This window comes from Papio anubis, chromosome 12 (genome assembly GCF_008728515.1).
Source record: "Papio anubis isolate 15944 chromosome 12, Panubis1.0, whole genome shotgun sequence".
NCBI classification, from domain to species: domain Eukaryota; kingdom Metazoa; phylum Chordata; class Mammalia; order Primates; family Cercopithecidae; genus Papio; species Papio anubis.
Window position 1 is genome coordinate 69,701,850 of NC_044987.1, and position 24,924 is coordinate 69,726,773.

A 24,924-nucleotide genomic window follows, 5' to 3' on the forward strand; every position below is an offset into this window, starting at 1 on the left:
CTCTATTGTTCATCCGGCTTGTAATCCCAAACTGAATGAGACTGATTTGTTGTATGCTTGGCTGGTCTTCACAAAGCGTGTTTTTGTGATACGTAACATTTCCTTTTAGATCAAGTGTGGCCTGGTATAGTTGCAAGGGCCAGAGCGTCCAGGGCAGCTGGTGTTCTGAATTTCAGCCTTCCCATTTTCTATTGTTTTATTTTTAAAAATTATTATTATTATATTTTATAGAGACGGGGTTTCCCTATGTTACCCAGGCTGATCTCTAACTCCTGGGCTCAAGTGATTCTCCCTCCTGGGCCTCCCAAAGGCATGAGCCACCATTTCCAGCCCCATTTTCTAATTGTGTAATTCAGTAAATTGGATTTCACAGAACCTCAGCTTCCTTTGTCCATAAGGTGGCTATAACAAGGTGAACTTGGCTGAGATTAGACCCAAATATTTTTGGATCACTTGAGAAGTAGAGACTGAAAAAGAACTGTCATTTGTAATCCGTACACATTTTTGTGTCTCTAAAAAGAGGAAATGTCTCAGAAAATGCTTCTTATAAGCTGTACGCAAATACAGAGAAAAAAGTCTTACCTTGAAATGGGGAAGGTCTGCTACTATGATTCCAAGAACTAAAATGTTTGGCAAAATTGTGTAAAATGTCAACATATTAGGCAGAATTGATCTCTTCAAAAGGTTTTATTTGGAGCATTTTATCTTTCCTTCTCTCTTTCTTTCTCTCTTTCTTTGTCTCTCCTTCCCTTCCCTGCCTTCCCTCCTTTTCTTTTCTTTTTTTCTTTTCTTTTCTTTTTAGACAGGGTCCAGCTCGGTCACCCAGGCTGAAGTGCGGTGACACAATCATGGCTCACTGCAGCCTTGACCTCCTGGGCTCAAGCAGTCCTCCCATCTCAGTCTCCCGAGTAGCTAGGTGTATAGTTACGTGCCACCACACCCGGCTAATTTTTTTTATTTTTATTTTTTTGTAGAGATGGAGTCTCACAATGTTGGTCTCAAACTCCTGTGCTCAAATGATCCTCCCACCTTGGCCTCCCAAAGTGCTGGGATTATAGATGAAAGCCACCATGCCCAGCCTAAAATTTCCTGTGTATTTACACTGCCATTTGTTGCTTTATTATTGCTTGCTCTTGAACATTTCTAACGGATAAGCCATTTTTCTTTTTCTTTTCTTTGAGACAGAGTCTTGTTCTGTTGCCCTGGCTGGGGTGCAATGGCATGATCTCTGCTTACTGCAGCCTCAGTCTCCTGGGCTCAAGCGATCCTCTCACCTAAGCTTCCTGAGTAGCTGGGACTATAGGGGCACCATGCCCAGCTAATTTTTGTATTTTTTGTAGAGATGAGGTTTTGCCCTGTTGCCCAGGCTGGTCTTGAACCCCTGGGCTCAAGCAATTGGCCCACTTTGGCCTCCCAAAGTGCTGGGATTAAAGGTGTGAGCCACCATGCCAGGCCGAAAAAGCCATTTTCCAACTAGACAATCATAGAAACTCAAGAGCTGAGAGACTGAAGATGGCTAGGCAACCGTATAACCATGATCATGCTAGAGGAGAGAATGAGGAAAATAACTTAATTGGGCTTTATGGGACTCAGCATTGACTGGGCTGTTATTATCACACACAGTGTTCCATGGTTAGAATGTTTGTTCTGTTATTGTTTAGAAGTTGGAGTTTTCCACGAAATAGACACGTTAATTCTCAGACCTCCTGGAACATGATCAATCCTAAGGCAGGAAATAAAGACTAAGGACATGGGTCTTAGGTTGAAGTGTGGGGGAGATAACTGCCTCCTTGAACTGAACCTCAAAGATTTGTAGAATGAAGTATCTTCCCACTGCGGGGAGGCAGGCTGGCCCTTCCTCCATGGCAGCAGTAGAGAGCAATGTAGAAGTCAAACCCAGAGACTGGGGAATCTGGGCAAAGGTACTGAGTTTCAAATTTCTCTCTGTTGCAATTCTCTTTTCTCTCCAAGCCTTTGGTAATGTCTTGTTAAAAGTTTCAGCCTAGGCTGCTTTATCACAACAGGGAAATGGTGGAGGAGTCTGTACAGCCCACATTGGGGCACAACAGTGGGGTTAGGAAAGTTGTACCCTGAAGGAAGCAGGTGTTCAGACATAGGAGTCCCCCATGTGGGGCCAGGCAGCTGGCAGAGATGAAAAGTACAGAGAAAATGAGTGGACCATGTAAGTGTTCCCCAGCAGAACTGGATAAAATCCTGATTTCACTGGGAGCCCGAGGCGGGTGGATCACAAGGTTAAGAGATCAAGACCATCCTGGCCAACATGGTGAAACCCCGTCTCTACTAAAAATACAAAAATTAGCCGGGCATGGTGGCATGTGCCTGTAGTCCCAGCTACTTGGGAGGCTGAGGCAGGAGAATCACTTGAACCTGGGAGGCAGAGGTTGCAGTGAGCTGAGATTGTGCCACTGCACTCCAGCCTGGAGACAGAGCAAGACTCCATCTCAAGAAAAAAAAAAAAAGAAAAGAAAAGAAAAGAAAAACAGTCCTGATTTCATCAAGTCAAGTAGGATGAGGCTCAAGCTACAATAATGGTGCATTACATAGAAGGATGAGTTTACAAACTGGCGAAGTCTGACATACTTGAGTTCTATTAGACACTAATATCTACTTCATTCAGCTATAAAGGACATACTATTATAGTCAGATCTCACTAAATGTAGCTACGATCATTTCCAGTATAAATTGAATTGATCAATCTTTGAGATGCCTTCATGTTCAGAAGTTCTGTGAGTTTATGGGGTACTGGAAATACCACTGGAGTCAGCCCGGCCTGAGTGTCCATTAGGTCCCCCAACCACATCCTCCTCGTTCACTGTCTTCTTTCCCCTCAACTGGCATGGAATGTGGGGCAATACAGGAATGTTTCAGAACACGTAGCCAGAGCAATGTTGTAATTTATTAGCAGTCACTCTTAAGTGGAGAGGATCTTGTTCTTCAGATAGTCATTCACATTCTTGGAAATTATCGCTCTGAGGTCTCCTTGGTTGCAGGAGGGGAAACTCCCATGAATCTTGTGACATGCTGATGAATTGCTTGAGAATTTCTTAAAAGCAGAGGAGACATGTCAGGAGGAACACAAACAAAACCTCAATTTCAAAATAGCAAAACAACATAACTCTTTCTTGAAATTTTCACATGAGCAGAGCATGCCATGCTACATGTCAAGGCCAAAGAGCCATGAGGCAGATTGTGTTCCCCAAAAATGGCCACAGCGGCATCTCTCCTCCCACATGTTCTTCCTATGATGACATGTTGACACTTGTACACCCCTCCTTGTGAGACATGGGGTCTATATTCCATCTGCTTGAATCTGTGCAGGCTTGTGAATTTGGGGGAAATGATGCTATGCAATTACTGAGCCTTGGTCATAAAAAGCTATGGTTTCTGCCTGGTTCTTGTGAGATACTTGCTCTTGGAACCTGTAGTAGATATCTATTGCTATGTAACAAATAACCCAAAACCTAGCAGTTTAAGACAATACACATTTATTATCCATCCCACAGTGTTTCCGAGTTAGGAATTCAACCACAATTTAACTGTGTCTTCTGCTTCAGAATCTTTCACGAGGCTATAATCAAGATTTTGGTCAGGGCGGGGGTCTCATCTGAAGGTCTGAATGGAGAAGAATCTACTTCCAAAGTCACTTATGTGGTTTATTTGTGGTTTTTGGCAGGATTCACTTCTTTAGGGATTGTTGGACTGAAGACCATTAGTTTTGTATAGCTATTGGCCAAGGTAACACTCAATTCCTTACCATGTGAGCTTCTTCAGTGTGGCAGTTTCCTTCATCAAAGCCAGAGAGAGAGATTATTTTGTGACCTAATGATAGCAGAAATATTCCTTCAATGTTGCCATGTTCTATGGGTTAGAAGCAAGTTAATCAAGGGGATGAGATTACATAAGGCTGTGAATACCAGCAGGTGGAAATCACTGGGGACCATTTTAGAGGCTTCTTACCATAGAACTTAACTAGCACACTATGAGAAAGTCCAGATGAGGAGGTCATATGAAGACTTTCTGACCTCAAACACCAAGACACATGAGTGAAAGAGCCTTCAGATAATTCCAGCTCCCAGCTATTCAGTAACCCTCAGCCTTGAGACTTTCCAGCTAAGGCTCTAAATGTTGTAGAGCAAATACAAGCTGTCCTTGTCATGTCCTTCCCAAACTCCTGACCCATATAATCCTTGAGAATAATAAACTGTTGTTGTTTTACACCATTAGGTAGCAACTGGAACAAGCCACATATCTTGAAGTTTCATTGTTCAGCTTGTCACCTGATTTGACCACATGAAATGACCATTGCGTTTTTGCCCGTGCCAATTTTTGCAACTGGATTGATATCATAGTTCAGCTCAAAGTTTGCAAGCTGAAAATACCTTAAGAGTCCACATAGATCTGAAAAATCTCATAACTTTCTGGCTACTATAGGTACCTTTTTGTCTTATCTAATAAAAGCAGCACCCCATTTTGGGTGTCTTGCCTGTAGCAGCAGTTTGTAAAATACTTTCAAAGGGCACGAGACAAATCAAGTTTTCCCAGGCTCAGTTCTGGGATTCAACTGAGTTTTATGGTCAAGGGCATACTCCTAAATCAAATAGGATGTTCTAAACATTCTCATTAGTCCATTTTGAATAGGACTATCATAGTGCTTGGTCTGGCATGAACTATCCATCAGAATAACTCTACATACTTTTTATTTACACTTGTGTATTGAGTAATTTTTTGAATTACCTTAATTAACATCTGGCACTAGAATTCTTGATGGGAAGGAAGTGTTTTTGTTTGAAAAAAAGAGTTTAATAATGAAGCAATAGAGGTATAATTTCTCCTTCCCCCACTAGAGCCTCTCTGCATGAGATAAGGAAAGGAATTTATGTCTGACTTTGGAGAGATTGGGTGGAGAAGAAAGAACAGAGGAAAGAGGAAAGAGAAGGAACATAGAAGAACCAGAGGAGCGTGCAAGGGTGGGTGCAGTGAGTTGAGGGTGGGTATAGTGTTGAAGCCAATAGAGAAAACCATCTTAAGTGGGTGGCTGACCAGGACTGCAGAGAGCAAGAATGTGCAATGAGGAATGAGACTTTTAGGTTGTCCAGGGTACAGTGAATGAGAGGATTCCCTTTTGGTGAAACCCCTCCCAACATTTTCAGCAAAGTCTTTTAAATTCATATATGGTATATTAAGATTTTTTTCTGTTAAAGAGCTAAATTTGTGCTTTGATTGATGTAGTACAGAGAGCAGAGACTACTCAAAGAACATTATCCCTGAGAGACTAGGACAGAAGAATGTATGTGTCCTGGGTATTTACAGAAATTTTGGAGAAAGCTGTAGACTTCCAAAGGCCATGGGGATGTGTATTTTAAGCCAATTGTTACCTAAGACTTATGAAGCAGAGAGGTCTCAACTGACATGTGGGCTACTTGAGCATCTCTGTGTCAGGTCCAGCCAGGTTTCTCGCCCCCATATCCTTCCTCAATTTTCTACCATGTCTCTTCTCACCTATGAGCCCAGCCCTGCTCCAGGTTCCTGGTACATTCTTGAGATGTAAGAAGCATCTTAAGATGACTAGATCCAGCCTGATGGTCTAGGGCTCCACATAAAATCAGTCTTGCTGCTCAGGACTTTCCTGATTCATGCCCCTCTTTTGAAAAGTAGAACTTATTTTATTCTCAAATCCTGGAGTCTTCTCTCCTCCACCCTGTGGGTCTCAGGCCTTGTAATTGGGCCTCTGCTTTGGAATATTTTCCTAAATTTCTAGGCATAAACTAGGAGGAGAGCAGTTTACCCTAGAATGGGGCTAAGTCTGCCTATGGAGGGGACTAGATTGCGAAAACCTTGAGCTCTAGGCCTAATATGATACAAACTTGCTATTTGACTTTCACAAAGTCACATTTACTCTATAGCCCTTGCGGTCCTCACATTTAGAACATTGTGATTATTATTAATAACTTAGCAGGCTTAGACACAAGTTATATAGGGTTCTCAGCACCATGGACTAGTCCCACAAGTCAGCTGGTCATGGACTAGTCCCATGAGTCAACTAGTCTGCTGCTTGAGAACAGCAGCTAAAACTGGAAGGAGTTTGTTCACTTCAAACACACAGACTCAACCAGTGGAGCAAGGTCAGCCCCGACATGAAAGGATGCTGGCCAGGGAAGGCAGGGACTCAGAATCACAACCAGAACCCAAGCCAAGAGGACCTGGGTTCAGGACAAGTCTCAGTTTTCGTGGTAGGGGGGCACTGAAAAGACAGACTGAGGGAAACTGAGGCTGAAAGTCAAGTATATGGACTGAATCAATACAGCTGCTAGGTTGTGGCTAGGAGACCCTGGGGTTACTTCTAGCTTACCAGTTCTGGGGACAGAAGTATCAAGATGATATCAGGGCAACTGGATCAGCTGGTGCAGTTGAGGTTGCTTAGGCTCTCCCTTTCCTGCTCAGGCCTGCCCTACCATGGTACCAAGCCTGTCTATGGAATGGGCTAGATTGCTAATGCCAGATCTGTCTAGGCAAGAGATTCCAGGGTTCCATGAACAATCTCAGATATGTCAGAAAGGGTGCAGGAACCCTGGCGAGGACAAGCTCCAATACCTTTCATAGTCCTCAGAGAGGATAGGCCAGGGCACATCTGGATTGGGTCTCTTTACATTCTGTGTATTAGATTCACTTCTGGGATTCACTGCAGTGTGGCAGAGAGAAATCATAGTGCCTGATACATAGTAGGCTCCTAATAAAGATTGGTTAAATGAATGATGAAAATTGAATAAAATAAATAGAAAAGGCTGATGGCTGGAGAAAAGATAGATTAGCAGTGATCCTGGGCTAACAGGATCAGGGAAACGGGCTGTTTTCCTCATGTGATCCTTACCACCACCAAGTGAGCTTCAACCTTTCCCCTATAATAAGAAAAATAATTCTCAAAAAATATTTTCAGATTATAGATTGCCAGAATCGGAGAGATGTTCCTACTCTTGACCCAATAATCCTACTCTTGGGATTGTATCATAAGAAAATAATTCAGCAACAACAAAAAGCCAAGTGCGTAAAGGTATTTATGACAGCATCATCTGAGGCAGTAGAAGAATGGAAACAGCTCACGTGTCCACTGATAAGGGACAGGCTGACTAATTTTTGGTATGGATATTTTGTAACCATAAAAATGATCACTGTGAAGATTAGGTACTAAATACAGAAAACACAGAATAAATAATTTGGTCAAAAGAAGTATACCAAATGCTATATATGTTATTAGTGCAAATGTGTTGCATGTTTCTTCTTTGTCTCAAGCAACTAATTTTTTCCAAGTTCCTATCACTGTAGTTAAATCCCAAAAATAATACAAAAGTTACTTCAAAATATCTTTTTTTTTTGATAAAGTCTCACTCTATCACCCATGCTGAAGTGCAGTTGCATGATCATGGCTCACTACAGCGATCCTCTCACCTCAGCCTCCCAAGTAGCTGGGACTACAGGTATGCAACACCATGCCTGGCTAATGTAAAATTGTTTTGTAGAGATGGGATCTCACTATGTTGCCTAGGCTGGTCTCGAACTCCTAGGCTCAAGCAATCCTACTGCCTTGGCCTCCCCAAATGCTGAGATTACAGGTGTAAGCCATAGCGCCCAGCTTACTTCAAAATATCTAATGTTCCCCACCCTGCTCCAATCTAAAAAATGATAGATAGTATTGGGATTCTGGGAAGATGGCAGGAGCAGAGCAGCATGGTTTATGAATCTTCTTGAATCACCACATTAAAAAACAGAGCAATTAGCTAACAAAACTGAAGACCTGGGGACAACTTTTGTAATAAAGCTAGGTGACAAAATGCAGTCACCAACAACCACAGACATATTATTGGCATCTGAGGGGGAGAAAGCAGTGGGAAGCAATAGGACATCCAATGGACCTGAGAAATTATGAGAAAACATCAGACACGATGAAAAGCACAGAGAGTCAATTTGAGAGCAGCAGCTAAAACTGGAAAGAAGTTTGTCCACTTCAATAATGGAGGAGAACAAAGGGTTAAGGTAAGGCCTGAAGAGACTGGGGAACTGTTTGAACATGAACTCTTGAAACTGAGTAGCCTGTGGTATGCCATTTAAAGACAGGCCCCCTCCAAGGAAACTTCTAGGAGGGGAATCAAAATTGAATAAGATAAGTAAAGAAGAAACTAAAGAAAGAAGGTTTAGATAAAAGTGGAGAAGGGCTGGGTGCGGTGGCTCACATCTGTAATCCCAGCATTTTGGGAGGCGAAGGTAGGTGGATCACAAGCTCAGGAGATGGAGACCATCCTGGCTAACACAGTGAAACCCCATCTCTACTAAAAAGAAAAAGAAATTAGCTAGGCATGGTGGCACACGCCTGTAGTCCCAGCTGCTCGGGAGGCTGAGGCAGGAGAATCACTTGAACCCGGGAGGCGGAGGTTGCAGTGAGCTGAGACCGTGCCACTGCACTCCAGCCTGGGTGACAGAGCAAGACTCTTGTCTCAAAAAAAAAAAAAAGTGGGCCGGGCGCGGTGGCTCAAGCCTGTAATCCCAGCACTTTGGGAGGCCGAGACGGGCGGATCACGAGGTCAGGAGATCGAGACCATCCTGGCTAACAAGGTGAAACCCCGTCTCTACTAAAAAATACAAAAAAATAGCTGGGCGAAGTGGCGGGCGCCTGTGGTCCCAGCTACTCGGGAGGCTGAGGCAGGAGAATGGCGTGAACCCGGGAGGCGGAGCTTGCAGTGAGCTGAGATCCGGCCACCGCACTCCAGCCTGGGGGACAGAGCCAGACTCAGTCTCAAAAAAAAAAAAAAAAAAAAAAAAAAAAAAAAAAAAAAGTGGAGAAGAAGAAAAGAACTAGGAAATCTCAAAAGAAAACTTTTAAAAATAAACGTTTTAATTTTAGAATGCAGACTGCTATTTCTTGACATTACATGAAAACAACAGAAGAGGGAGCTCTGTGAGATTTTGAAGGCTATCTGAACAAAACTTAAAAAAATGAAACTCAAGCCTGGGTGTAGTGACTCACTCCTGTAATCCCAGCACTTTGGGAGGCCAATGTGGGCAGATTGCTTGAGCCCAGGAGTTTGAGACCAGCCTGGGTAACATAGCGAGACCCTGTCTCTACAGGAAACACACACACACACACACACACATACACACACACACTCTTAGCTGAGGAGTGTGCCTGTAGTCTTGAGGAGCAAACCTTTGGTACATAATCTTCATAGTGATCATTTTTATGGTTACAGAATATTCCATACCAAAATTTACTCAGCCTGTCCCTTGGTGGACACATGAGCTGTTTCCATTTTTCTGCTGCCTGAGATGATGCTGTCATAAATACCTTTATGTGCTTGGCCTTTTGTTGTTGCTGAATTATTTTCTTTTGATAAAATCCCAAAAGGAGTGTGCCTGTAGTCCCAGCTACTTGGGAGGCTGAGGTGGGAGGATCACTTGAGCCTAGGAGGTAAAGGCTGTGAGCTAAAATCAAGCTACTCCACTCCAGCCTGGGCTACAGTGAGACTCTGTCTCAAAAAATAAAAATAAAAAATGAAACTCATAGCAACATAACCCACAGAAAAGTATCAAGGTCAAAAATGTTATGAAGAGGCCGGGCATGGTGGCTCACATCTGTAATCCCAGCACTTTGGGAAGCGGAGGTGGGCTTCTCTGAAGTCAGGAGTTTTCGACCAGCCTGGCCAACATGGTGAAACACTATTTCTACTAAAAATACAAAAATTAGCCAGGTATAATGGTACGTGCCTGTAATCCCAGCTACTTGGAAGGCTGATGCAGGAGAATCGCTTGAACCTGGGAGGCAGATGTTGCACTGAGCTAAGACTGCACCACTGGACTCCAGCCTGGGAGACAGAGCAAGACTCCATTTCAAAAAAAAAAAAAAAAAGGAGAAAAATTCTATGAGGAAAAGGAATAAGCAATATTATACCTACAGATAACAAAAGCATGTATGTCAGAGAGACATACTCAAAAAGGAGATCAAAATACAACATTCTATTTCAAACAAAAGATTTGAGAGCAAAGTAAATTAGAATCAGAAAACTTGGAAATGAGATGATAGAACAAAAGAATTTGAAACCACGGGAAAAAATTGTTTTAGAACTGAAGACTAAATTAGAAGACAATGGAAGGGGAAGACAAAACAAATAATGCCTTAAGATAAATAGAAGGAAAAAAGGAGAAATTGAACAAAATAACCTTTTAATTTGGGAATAATTTTAGATTTACAGAAAAGTTGCAAAAATATTTCAGATAATTTTTGTATGACCTGCACCTAGCTTACCTTATTGTAAACATGGCTATGGTGTATTTGTCAAACTAAGAAATTAACATTGTACAATGTTATAAACTAAACTACAGACTCTGTATTTCACCATTTTTTTCTCTAATGTCCCTTTTCTGTTTGAGGATATAAAGTTACTTACATTAGAGGACAACAATTTACAGCCATGTAACAACACAATGTTTACAATGCTCAGCATCCAAAAAATTACTAGTTATGAGAAGAAGCAAGAAAGTGTGACCCACAAGCAGGGGAAGAATCAGTAAACAGAAACAGATGTAGATATTAAATAACTAATGGAACTAGCAGAAAATAACTTTAAAACAGTTATTATAGGCCGGGCGCGGTGGCTCAAGCCTGTAATCCCAGCACTTTGGGAGGCCGAGACGGGCGGATCACGAGGTCAGGAGATCGAGACCATCCTGGCTAACACGGTGAAACCCCGTCTCTACTAAAAATACAAGAAAAATTAGCCGGACGAGGTGGCGGGCGCCTGTAGTCCCAGCTACTCGGCAGGCTGAGGCAGGAGAATGGCGTGAAGCCGGCGGGGTGGAGCTTGCAGTGAGCCGAGATCGCGCCACTGCACTCCAGCCTGGGGCACAGAGCGAGACTCTGTCTCAAAAAAACAAAAAAAACAAAAAAACAAAAAAACACCAAAACAGTTATTATAAATATGCTTAAGTATTTAAAGAGTAACATGAACATAATAAGGAAGGAAACGATAGATATCAAAAAGAATGAAATGGAAATTCCAGAGCTGACCAATAGAATACATAAAATGAAAAATTCACTGATGGGCCTAATAATGCATTGGACACTGCAGAAAAGATCAGTGAACTTGAAAACAGAGCAATAGACTATCCCAACTAAAATGCAGAGCACGGGAAAAGACTGAAAAAGATGTTCAGAGCCTCTGCAACTTACTGGACAACAACAAGAAGTATAACAGATGTATAACTGGAGTCCTAAAGGCAAGGGGCAGATGGAATAATGGCAGAAAAAGTTCTCATATTTGACAAAAACTATAAATCCACAGACCTAAGAAGTTCAATAAACCCCAAGCAAGATAAGTACAAAGTAAGTCAAACCAAAGTAAAACATAATCAAATTGCTGAAAGCCAATGACAAAGAGAAAAATCTGAAACTCAGCCAGAGAAAAAGAGATACTTATAGGGGCATACAGATAAGAATGAATGCAAAAATAAGCCCTTGTTTCTAACAACACCTTCAAAGTACATATTAAAACAAAAAAATACGCCAACCTAGAGTTCTCTACCCAGGAAAAATATCCTTTAAAAATGAAGGTAAAATAAAGACTTTTTTTTGACAGATAGAAGCTGAGAATTTGTGACTATCACCTGGATACAGAAATGTTAAAGGAAGTCTCTTTTTTTTTTTTTCAGATATGCTCTTGCTTATTTTTGTAAAAACATTTTGTAGAGACAGTCTCTCTATGTTGCCCAGTCTGGTCCTGAACTCCTGGCCTTCAACAATCCTCCCACCTTGGCACTCCCCAAAGCTCTGGGATTACAGGCATGAGCCATCACACCTGGCCATGAAATTCTTGAGACTATAGAAATATGGTACTACATAGGAACTTGGAGCTACATAAAGGAAAGCAGAGTGGAGGAAATGATAAATATATTTATGCAATTTTTTTAGTTTAAACCTTTCATTAAAAGATAATTCACTATTTAAAGATAACAACTTTTCCTGATGCTTATAACATTATGACCACAACAGCACAAAAGATGGCAGGGTAAATAGAAGCATGTTGTTGTAAGATCTTATACATGAAGTGGTGTAATATTGTCTGAATGTGGGCTGTGGTAGGGTAAATATGCGTATGCAAAACAAGAAGCAACAGAACAAAACATGTCCAAATAAGTGCAGCTAAAAAACCTCAAATAGGAAGTAAAATGGAATACTGAAAAAGCAATCAAATAATTCAAAAGAAGTCAGGAAAAAGAAAAAAAAGGAACAAGAAAGAACAACAACAAAAAAGAAAAAATGGAGGCTGGGCACCAGCGGCTCACACCTGTAATCCCAGCACTATGGGAGGCTGAGGCGGGTGGATCACCTGAGGTCAGGAGTTCGAGACCAGCCTGGCCAACATGGTGAAACCCCATCTCAAAAAAAAAAAAAAAAAAAGAAAGAAAGAAAGAAAGAAAAAAGTCCAGATGTGGTGGCTCACACCTGTAATCCCAGCACTTTGGAAGGCTGAGGTGGGCAGATCATGAGGTCAGGAGTTCAAGACCAGCCTGACCAATATGGCAAAACCCATCTTTACTAAAAATACAAAAAAAAATTAGCCAGTCATGGTGGCGTGTGCCTGTAGTCCCAGCTACTCAGGAGGCAGAGTCAGGAGAATCACTTGAACCTTGGAGGCAGAGGTTGCAGTGAGCCAAGATCACACCACTGCACTCCAGCCTGGGTGACAGAGTGAGACTCTATCTCAAAAAAGTAAAATAAAATAAGGGAAAAAAAGTAAAAAAAAAAAAAAAAAAGGAAAAGAGAAAAAAAGAAAAAATGGGACACGTAGAAAACAAACAGCAAGATGATAAACTTAATCTAACCATATACATAATTGCATTAAGCATAAAAGGTCCAGACAGTCCAGTAAAAACAGAGATTAGCTTTGTGCTATCTATGGAAACCCACTTTAAATACAGAGACACAGACAGTTTAAAATTAAAAGGATAGTAGCTGGGCATGGTGACTCACACCTGTAATCCTAGCACTTTGGGAGGCTGAAGTGAGAAGATCACTTGAGCCCAGGAGTTTGAGACCAGCCTGGGCAACATGGCAAAACCCCGTATCTACAAAAAGTAGCCGGACATAGTGGCACGCACCTGTAGTCCCAGCGAATGAGGAGGCTGAGGTGGGAGGATCACCTGAGCCCAGGAGGTTGAGGCTGCAGTAAGCAATGATCACACCACTGCACTCCAGCCTGGGTGACAGAATGAGACCCTGTCTCATTTATTTATAATAATAAAAAAACAAGGATAGAAAAAGATAGACATCACAAACACTTATCAAAAAAGTGCAGTGGCTATATTAATATTAAACAAAGTAGACTTCAGGACAAGAAATATTACCAAGGATAATGAGGGACATTTTCTAATGATGAAAATATCAATTAATCAGAAGATTTTAAGTATATATATATATACCCAATAACAGAGCTTCAAAATATACGAATTGCAATTAGACAAAACTAAAGAAAAAAGAAAAAAATGAATAAAAACTAACAAAAATGAAAGGAGAAATGGAAATAATTCACATTTATGATTGGAGATATGAGCACTGTATTCTTAGTAATTGGTAAAAGAGACAGATAATCAGTAAGAATAAAGAAGGAGGCCGGGCGCGGTGGCTCACGCCTGTAATCCCAGCACTTTGGGAGGCCGAGGCAGGCGGATCACGAGGTCAGGAAATCGAGACCATCCTGGCTAACACGGTGAAACCCCATCTCTACTAAAAATACAAAACATTAGCCGGGCGTGGTGGCGGGCGCCTGTAGTCCCAGCTACTTGGGAGGCTGAGGCAGGAGAATGGCGTGAACCCGGGAGGCGGAGCTTGCAGTGAGCCGAGATTGCGCCACTGCACTCCAGCCTCGGCGACTGAGCGAGACTCCGTCTCAAAAAAAAAAAAAAAAAAAAAGAATAAAGAAGGCTAGAACATTATCTACCCACTGATCTATTTGGTAGGTAGAATGTTAACAACCAGTGATGACAGAACACACATTCTTTTCAAGTGCATGTGGAACATTGAACAAGATAAAACACATTCTGGGCCATAAAACAAGTCTCAATAAAATGAAAAGAACTGAAATTAAGCTGAGTAGGTTCTCTGTTTAAAAATAAAATTAAATTAGAAATCAACAACAAAAACATAACTGGAAAATTCACAAATATTTGGAAATTAAATGACATTCTTCTAAATAACTCATAGGTCAAAGAAGGGAAATTATATTTTGGAGTGAATGAAAATGAAAACACAACAAATTAGAATTGGTGGTATGGGCCAAGCACGGTGGCTCTCGCCTATAATCCCAGCACTTTGGGAGGCTGAGGTGGGTGGATCACTTGAGGCCAGGAGCTCCAGACCAGACTAGCCAACATAGTAAACCACATCTCTGCTAAAAATACAAAAATTAGCTGGGTGTGGTGGCCCATGCCTGTATCCCAGCTACTAGGGAGGCTGAGGCATGAGAATTGTTTGAACCTGGGAGGCGGAGGTTGCAGTGAGCCAAGATCATGCCACTGGACTCTAGCCTGGATGACAGAGCGAGACTCTGTCTAAAACAAAACAAAACAAAACAACAACCGCCCTTACCCACCACACACAGAATTGGTGGTATGAAGCTGAAGCAGTACTTTCAGATAAATCTGAGCATTAAATGTTTGTATTAGAGAAAAAAAGGTCTAAAAAAAAAATCAATGATCTAATCTTCCACCTTAAAACAAAAACTAGAAAAAGAGCAATTGAACACAAAATAAGTCGATGTATAAACAATTAAGAATGTAAGGAGGCCGGGCGCGGTGGCTCAAGCCTGTAATCCCAGCACTTTGGGAGGCCGAGGCGTGGTGGATCACGAGGTCAGGAGATCGAGACTATCCTGGCTAACATGGTGAAACCCTGCCTCTACTAAAAATACAAAAACTTAGGTTGAAGCGGTGGCTGGCTTCGTAGTCTGCTACTTGGGAGGCTGAGCGACGATGGAACTGGATCATGCCACCGGTGACCCAGCCCGAGATCCTCATTCAAAAAAAAAGAATCAAGGAAATGGCGGAAAACTCAATGAAATAGAGAATAACAATGAGAGCAATGTCCCTCAAAAGCTGTTCTGAAAAAGTCAATAACTCTTTACCTTTCAAAGAGAGAAGAGAAGAGAAATTACTGGCATTTCGAGAATGAAGAACAGGATCGCGATAGATCTCGAGATACACCAACCCGTCAGCGAATATTATGAACAACTTTATGTTTAACGGTAACCTTATTTATTATTATCGCAGCCCAGGAATAAACACCTGCACATAAACTCAATCAAAATAGAGGAGAAACACCACCCAACTTGTTTTAGGAGATTAGCATTATCTTGATACCACAAACAAAACTGAAGACCAACATCTCTCATGAATAGAGGTAGCAGATTAAAACCAATGGTAATACTTTGGCAAATTAAAACCAATAATATCTGAAAAAGAAAATATATCATGACCTAGTGGGGTTTATTCCAGGAATGGAAGGCAGACTTAACATTTGAAACAGAAAATCATCAACATCTAAAGATCAGTTAACTACTTACATATATTTCACCTAGTTTTTATATAGTTCTATTTTGTACATTTAAGATTTTAAATAATCTGAAATTAATTTGGGTGTATGGGGCTAGCGTAGGAATATAATTTTTTGCCAAAGTGGTGTTTTTTACAATATCATTTGGTGAGGGAATAACTTGATATTTCTCCATTAATTTCTCATTTTTCCTTTGTCTTTTAAGTTACCAATTTACATGTTGTGTCAGTACTTCTGCCAGTATTATAGTTGCATAGTGTTTAATAATAGTAGTTTTAAAATATATTTTCTGTCTGGCAAAGCAAAGGATGTCCCATACTTTTGTGAACGTTTTCCCCCGTTCTTTCTTAAAATTAAATATATTTAATAACAGGTAATATATATACTTAGTTTTAAACTCAAATTATAGAATACGGTATACATATTGAATAAACGTTACTAGTTTCTTGTATATCCATCCACAGATATTTTATACATAAACTAGTAAATATGATTTTTCCTGTATTTCAAATGTATATATACAAATGCTAGCAAACTGTGCATGGTCTTATGTATGTTGCTTTTTCACTTAACTTTATATCTTAGAGCTCATTCCATTTTAATATATAAAAATCTTCCTCATTCTTCTTTACAACCGCATAGTATACCAATGAATGAATACCACAATTTATTGAACAATTTTCTGTTGATGGTTATTTAGGTCATTTCCATTTTCTTATGTCATGACAATAAATAAAAAATAATTTTGTACATACACTTTTTAACATAGATACAGGAATATCTGTCAGATTAATTCCTAAAGAGGAACTGCTAGTCTAAAAAGCAAGTGCATTTATAATTTTTAAATATTGCCAAATTGCTCTCCATAGAGGCTGTACCAATATATAATACTGTGAAACAATAAGAAATACATATATGTTTTTATTGGTCTCTGATCCTGGTTCCTGACACAGAGCTCCTAAAATCCTTGTAATTTCTGAAGTGAAAGGGTACCAGGAGCATCTTTGTTCTAATAAAATGACTCTTAGTGGGCTCTTAGGTGGGGGCTGTTCTCGAGGAAGACCAAGCCATGATTAGACGCTTGGAACTTTCAGCCCCACCCCACCCCATCCTCAGGGAAGGGGAGAGGGGCTGGAGATTGAGTTAATAATGAATCATGCCTACGTGATGAAGCCTCCATAAAAGTCCCTGAAGTACAGGGTTTGGAGAACTTCTGGGTGGGTGAACACATCCGCGTGATGGGAGGGTGGTTCACCCCAACTCCACAGGGACAGAAGCTCCTATGCCTGTCCTGCTTTTGGACCTTGCCCTATGTACCTCTTCCTCTGGCTGTCCGTCTGTATCCTTATCAGATCCTTTATTATATAATAAACTGGTAAACGTAAGTGTTTCCATGAGTTCTGAGTCATCGTAGCAAATTATCAAACCTGGGGAGGGGGTTGTGACAACCCTCAATTTGGTAACCTGGGGACCTACTTGGTGTCTGAAGTTGGGGGCAGTCCTATGGCACTGAGCCCTTAATCTGTGGGGTCTGCAGTAACTCAGGAAAGTTAGTGTCAGAATTGAGTTAAATTGTAGGATACCCAGTTGGTGCCTACAGAGAATTGGAGAATTGGTTGGTATGGGAAAAGCTCACACACATTTAGTGGCCAGAAACATTATGAGAGTATAGAGAAGAAACGTTTTTGTCCCCCTATACAAAATACCATCAGCAACGTTTGAGGGTACCTGTTTACCCAAACCCTTATCAACATTGTTTTCAAACTTTTTGACCATTAACATTCTACGTGGTAAACAACTTACATTGCCTATTGTTTTATTCACATTACTTTTATTAGTGATTTTTAAGTTCTTGTTTACTATTATTTTATTTCCGGAAGTTGCCTTGGAATTTTAAAATACAGCTTTTATAACCAAGGTATAGCACTGATAAGTAATGATAATTTTGTCTTCTTGACACATCTGGTTTTTGTTTTAGTCCTTCCTTTATTGCATTGACCTTAACTGCTAGAACAATATTAAATAATAATAACAACATTGATGATTCTTTTTTGGTTACTGATTGTAATGGAACAATCTGTAGTATTTCAATTTTAAGTAAGATATTGCCACCACTCATTATGTTAAGGGATTTTTCTGCTCTTCTTAGAAATTTAAAAGTTAAAAATAAAACCCACCAGAAATGGATGTGGAACTTCATCAAGTGCTTTTCAGAATATAGGTTTGGGTGATTTATTTTCTTAAGGATGAACTGTATAATTTTAATACATTTCCTAATGTCAAACCATCCTTAACATTGTTAAACCCTCCTTGACTATCATGGATGATTTTTTGATGAGATTTAATTCAATTTGCTAATTTTTTTCCAGATGTTTTTCTGTCCCCATTCAAAAGTGAGACTGGTCTGTTTTTTCTTTATGTGTGTGTATGTGTTGTTCTTGACAGGTTTTGCTATCAGGGTTATGATAACCTCGTAAAATGAACTGGGCAGCTTTTCTTCTTTGCTTTTTTGCCCAAATTCTTCTCTGCTCTCCTGGCCTGGGGAGAACAAGGCTGGCCTGTGTTCAGACCTGCTCCAGGACCTCTGGTGACCTCCAGCTTATTCCCAGCTCTCTTCTTGACTCTTGGTGGTGTTGTCTCTGGCATCTCTCTGTTTCTCCTCTGGTCTGGCTTCCCAATGTGATCCCCTAGCATCTATGGCTCAACCTGAACTGGCCTCTGTGTGAACTCAAGGGAGGGGATTTCCTTGGCAGATGGAGGTTCTCCATGTGCCCCCCATCCCCCTACTTCCTCCAAGAGCTCTCCCAGCTGTGATCTTTAGCTCCTCCTTGGGCTTCTGCCTCTAGCTCTCTGCTGCCCTCTAGCCACAACATCTGTCCTTGTCGTGACTTCCCACAGGCAGAAGCATTGAGAGTGGGACTCTGTTCAACAGATCCAGTGTTCACAGATGTCTCGAAGCCCTTGGAAGTTCTCCAAAGTGACTGGTTTGAAGGGGGTGCTGCAATGAGGCAATGGGTTGTTTTGGCTGCCTCTGAAGAAAAGGGGTGCCAGAATAGACCCAAAGCCTGGACTCTGCCCTCAGTGGGGAACATGAATTACATTTCTGCCAAAGGACAACTCTGAGAAGGCTTGGTGCAGCCGGGCAGGACAGCTCTGCAAAGTCCGGAGTGGGGAAGGGATCACATTCAGTCTGGACCTTTGCCCAGTGTGCTTCTTTCCTGTCCTTCCCTGCTAACTGAGACAACATATATGTCCAGCCTTTCTGTTCAGCTGTCAACTGTGAATGACACCAGATAGGGATGCTTGAGCTGTGCATGGAATTGTCTGGCTTTAGGCTGACACCTTCCTTGCCATCCCCCTGATGCCATCCAAGACCAAGGCCATGGAGAGGCACTTTTGTAAGTATGCTGTTCATCACTATTTAATATCACCTAGTGGTTCTAGAATCAGGCAGATTTGGGTTTGAATTCTGGGCGTGCCACTTACTAGCTCTGTGATTTCAGGCAAGTAACTCAGCATCTCTGAGCCAAGTTTTATCATCTTTAAAACAGAAAAATAATAGATATACTTATTAAGCTGTTGTGAGATAATAATGCATATAAAGCACTTGGCCTAATGCTCAACCTAGTAACTATTCTATAGATGTTAGTTGATATGGTTTGACTCTGTCCCCACCCAAATCTCATCTTGAATTGTAGTTCCCATAATCCCCATGTGTTGTGGGAGGAACCTGGTGGGAGGTACTTGAATCACGGGGACAGGTTTTTTCTGTGCCATTCTCATGATAGTGAATACGTCTCACAAGATTTGATGGTTTTATAAAGAGTGGTTCCCCTGCACACACTCTCTTGCCTGCCACCATGTAAGACGTGCCTTTGCTCCTCCTTCACCTTTTGCCGTGATTGTGAGGCCTTCCCTGCCATGTGGAACTGTGAGTCCATTAAATCTCTTTTTCTTTATAAATTACCCAGTCTCAGGTACTTCTTCATAGCAGTATGAAAATGGACTAATACATTAGTTAAGATTATTCTTTATCCTGATTGTTCTGTGTCTCTCTTGAGAATCAGGGTAACTTCTTCACTGATATTCAAGGCTCTCTTGAGGTTGGGGTCAGTTTATGAACTGTCTTTCCAGCCTTATCTCCACTACTCTGTTACACATACAGTATTAGTCAGCTAAATTTTCACCTCTTTGTATATGCTGTTCTCTCTGCACTCAGACTAACCTTCTCAGCATCCTTGACTGAGAATCTTCCCAACTGTCAAGGCCCAAGTTAAAGTATGACCTACTCCGTGAAGAGTTCCTGGCTGCCCCTTCAGAGGTTTTTCTCTGCCTCCTGTAGCAGCACAGCCATGGTAACTATTTTCAGTCAAGAACTGGATGAGATTGGTCCCTGAGAATGAATTTAATGTCAAAGTTTGTGTGATGAATGTCCTAAGTTTTGGTGGACATCCCCCCAAACCCACCCCAAGAGTTGATCTCTGAGTGCCCTAGCGTGAGAGGTGCTATTGGCTCCAGCATTTCTTTCATTTTTATGTTATTTTCTTGAGACCGGGTCTTGCTCTGTTGCCCAGACTGGAGTGCAGTGGCATGATCTCTGCTCACTGCAACCTCTGCTTCCTGAGTTCAAGTGATTCTCCTGTTTCAGCCTCCTGAGTGGCTGGGATTACAGACACATGCTACCATGCCTGGCTAATTTTTGTATTTTTAGTAGAGATGGGGTTTCACCATGTTGGCCAGGCTGGTCTTGAACTCCTGACCTCAGGTGATCCACCCACCTCGGCCTCCCAAAATGTTGGGATTATAGGTGTGAGCCACCACACCCTGCCAGCTCCAGCATTTCTATGTTGGAGGGGTTAGGAGGCATTGCAGTGGAAGGGGAAGCTAGAAGTCTTGTTTTGTATGGAAAACATGCTGATTTCACTTACACTGCATACTTTTTAGGGATGGCTTAGGGGATGGGGGTAAGAGGTTGGGGTCAGGTGGCATTGGCCCTGCTGATGAACCATGGATATTCCTGATCTGTGAGTGAGCCAATGGAGTCCTTAAGAATGGCCAATAACTAAATCAGCACTAACCTAAGCAGTTGTTGGATGTAAGACTATGAACAAAAGTGTGAGGTCACATGGAGTCTGCAGAGAGACAAGCCAGACTGCTACCATGTGTTGTCTTATAGCCACCTCCAGATCTTTCTCTGAAAAGCCTGTTAGGAAGATGAGATATTTGGCCTGGTTGGGTAGGCTGGGCCAGCTAGTATGGGTGAGAACTTGAGATTCTTAGGAGTTGGGCTTCTGGTCAAAAGAGAGAGAATGGGTTTAGGCAAGAAAGGGCTTTACTTCTCCAGGGACCTCTCAGGTTGATGGGAGCTTGGCCCAGCTCTATCTACCAAGAACCATGGTCAGGTGGTCAGATTAGGGCTAGAGGTATATGCATCTCTGGGAAGTGAGTTGAGGGCTGCCCCCACAGATCCCATGGCTTGGGTCTTGCTTTGCAACATGTGACCTGGTGTCTGGGCATCCTGCCCTGGATCAATGGGCTTGGTGAGGGAGGAAAACAGTGTAAGGTGAAGGTCGGGGAATGACCCAGGCCTGAGACAGAGGCCTCAAAAGATGCTTGCTCCTTTGGCCTGCTCTGTGAGGCAGCAAAGGATGAGCTGAGCCCAAGGTGGGGGTGGGATCACAGGCAGAGGACCTTGTAGAGCACAGCTCTGGAAAAGCCTCATTTGCAAGACTCTAGTCTAGTCCCCAGTAGTCCCTTCTATACCTTTCTCTCTGAAAAGTTTGTTCTTCTCTTAGACCCGGAGGAGTCATGAGTGCTGTTGCCAAATATTTCTAGTTTTCCCTTCTTCCAGGAATATGATAGGATTGCACTTTTTGGCTCCTTGGTGACCCTCTGTGGCCAAAGGGTTGTGAATGGAAGGGGCGTGAATCATTTCTGGGCCAGAGCATATTTCATTGCCAATACAAGACCCTCCAGAGCGCTCTTTCCACCCACATGCAGTGATGTTCAAATGATGGCTGCTTTATCAGCCTGGGCTCCCAAGTGAGGTGCAGAGTGAAGTCCCAACCATGGACAGGTAGCACAAGAGGGAAAGCACCTCTGCTGTTATAAAGCACTGACCTCTGTCAATATACCTCCCTGAGGATCAAGGTCTTCTGTCTATTTTCAGCTTTTACTGTCCCACAGTATTGCTTTTTCTTTTTTCTTTTTTTTCCTTCAAAGCTCTGTGCCCTTTGATTTACTTCTGTCCTCTTATGTCCTGCTCTTTCTTTTCCTGGTTCTTATCTTTTACACACATATCCCTGGGTCCCAGTGCTACTTTGCCATTGCTTAGTTCTATCCTCAGGGCCTCTAAACTCCCCCCTTTGACTTTGAAGAAAGATGGGCTCCTTTCAGGCAAGATTGTAGAGGCTGGAGCTGGAGAGGGCAGAGGGCGTATGGTGGCAGCTACCAAGGCAGCTCCCAGTGATCTCCACCTCATGATATTCACACTTTTGGATAGTCCCCTCCCACCTGGTACCAGTGTAAGTCTGTGTGATCAGTAGACTATGGCAAAGTGATGGTATGTGACTTCCCAGATTAGGTTATAAATGATTGTAGTTTCTGTCTCAGTCACCCTGTCTTGGATAATTTGCTCTGGGGAAGCCATGTCATAAGCTGTGGAGAGGCTCATGTGGCAAAGAACTAAAGCCGCCTGCCAGTTGAGCTTCAGATGCCTGCAGCCGTAGCTGACTCATTGATGGCAACCCCAGGAGAAGCCCTGAACTAGAACCATCCTGCTAAGCCACTCCCAGGTTCCTGACCTCATAACAAAAGCTACGAAGTGTAGAGTCATTTATTATGCAGCAATAAATAACTAATAGGGGGCAGGTGTTTGGGAGATTGTGTTTGGGATGTCAAAACCCAGTAGAATAACAATGCTAGATCTCTGCTTAGGATAGGTTGTGTCCCTTGATCTGGGACAGATTTGGCCACCATGGCTGGTGACCTGAAGGGTCAGGCTTCCCATATGTCTTTGTGTATGGTTGCTGAGAGCACTCCAACCCAGGGGAGGAGGGGGTGAGAAATACTAATACAGATTGTTGTCTATCCCTTAGAAATCTCTCTTGATCCCGACTCAAAAGACTCACTCAGGCCTGTCTTGTGCTAAACAGGGAGTTCTAAGTAAAAACTCAAGCCATTTTACAAATAATGCAAAACACTGGTGCACCATCCACAGTTCTTTAGGATACTTTTGCTGGGTGTGACACACAGGGAGAGAGCCTACATGATACCGAGAAGGTTCCACACATCTCTGGTGGTGCTGAGTGCAAAGAGCAGTATCTGAAACTAGGAACCTATGGGACAGCAGATGCCCCAGAGAGAGATTTGCTCATGGGCAAAAATAACTTCTGTGAGACACACTCCACAAAAGTGAAAGCCTAAGTTATTAAAGGGGAGCATTCGTTGGGGAAATCAGATCTATTACTGTTAAAGCATCTTCACTCATGCTTGCAGGCTTGCAGGGATTGGGAAAATTTGGGGTCCAATAATAACAACAAATATTATTTATCTACTTATTAAGCACTTACCATTGGGGTAGGGAGATTGGGAGATGTTGTTCAAAGGATATAAGATTAGACACAGAGAACAAATTCAATATCAACCTTGTGACTGTAGTTAATGACGATGTATTACATACTTGAAAATTGCTACGAGAGTAGATTTTAAATGTTCTCACAAGAAAAAAATGATAAGTATGAGACTTCAAAAAGTTCATGGAAAAATGGAATTAAAAAATTAAAATACATAATATAAACGTGATTTCTCACTATAAGCTCCATCAAGATCAAGACCTTGTTGTAACTGATGATAGCAACCACTTAGTCCATTCCTAAAGAACCAAGGGGTCCTGGGAACTTAGCCATGTCAATTCAGTCTTTTTTACATTATTATTTGAAGAAAAATGGGTACCTTTTAAAGATCTTTTAAGAGTAGGAAACAAAAAAGAAGTCAGAAGGAGCCAAATCAGGAGTGTAAGATGGATGCCTAATGATTTCCCACCAAAACACTGTCAAAATTGCCCTTGTTTGATGAGAAGAATGAGTAGGAGCATTGTCATGGTGGAGAAGGACTCTATGTTGAAGATTTCCCGGACATTTTTCCACTAAAATTTTGACTAACTTTCTCAAAACACTTTCATACTTAGCAGATGTTATCATTCTTTGGCCCTTCAGAATGTCAACAAGCAAAATGCCTTGAGCAGCCCAAAAAATTGTTGCCGCGACCTTTGCTTTTGACCTGTCTGCTTTTGCTGTGAGTAGACCATTGCCACCCCTTGGTAGCCATTGCTTTGATTGTGCTTTGTCTTTAGGATCGTACTGGTAAAGCCACCCCTCATCTCCCATTACGATTCTTCAAAGAAATGCTTTAGGGCCTTGATCCTACTTATTTAAACTTTCAATGGAAAGCTCTGCTCTTGTCTGCAGCTGATCTGGGTGCAATAGTTTTGGCATCCACTGAGTGGAAAGTTTTCTCAACTTTAATTTTTCTGCCAGAATTGTGTAAGCAGAACCAATTGAGATGTCTATGGTGTTGGTTATTTTTTTGTGCTGGTAATTGTCAGTCCTCTTCAATTAGGGCACAATTGGTATGATTTTTTTCCTCACAAATTGATGTGGATGGTCTGTCACTGCAGGCTTCGTCTTCAACATTGTCTCATCCCTTCTTAAAATGAGGCATCTGTTTGCAAACTGCTGGTTTCTTTTGGGCATTGTCCCTATCAACTTTCATAAAGCATCAGTGATTTTATCATTCTTCCACCCAAGCTTCACCATAAGTTTGATGTTTGTTCTTCAATTTTAGCAGAATTCATGTTGCTCTGATAGAGGCTCTTTTCAAACTCATGTCTTATCCTCCTTAGTGCCTCAAACTAGATTCTGTTCATACATATTATAACAAGTTAGTGTGAGTTTATGTTGGTGCAGAAAAAAATTTAAATCCATGCGTAGTTTTTTCGTAAGACACATTTTTCATAAACTTTTTGAAGTCTCTTTGTATGTGAGATAATTGTTATGTTAATTTTTAGTCATTCCACAGTGTATTCATTATCAAACATCATGTTGTACATGTTACACAAATATATACACTTTTATTTGTCAATTAAGTAACTAGAAGTTCAAAGAGTGGACATATTATGAAGTATAGTATACTACAAGATAGAAATGAATTTGAAAAATTAAACTTGGGGAAAAAGCACTTACCATATGACTGTTTTAAACTATTTACTACTTGAAAATCATCTTAAGCATCATCTTTTTCAAGCTTTGAAA

The 24,924-nt window shown here is 41.6% G+C and overlaps 1 long non-coding RNA gene across 1 annotated transcript in view; it reads left to right on the plus strand.

Moving 5' to 3' along the window:
* Nucleotides 1–1,360: 1,360 nt before the first annotated feature.
* LOC108581967 overlaps nucleotides 1,361–24,924 on the plus strand; it is a 35,703-nt gene continuing 12,139 nt past the window's right edge. Inside the window, exon 1 of the long non-coding RNA XR_001894946.3 lies at nucleotides 1,361–1,922. This is a non-coding gene — a long non-coding RNA (uncharacterized LOC108581967). The remainder of the gene's footprint in view (nucleotides 1,923–24,924) is intronic.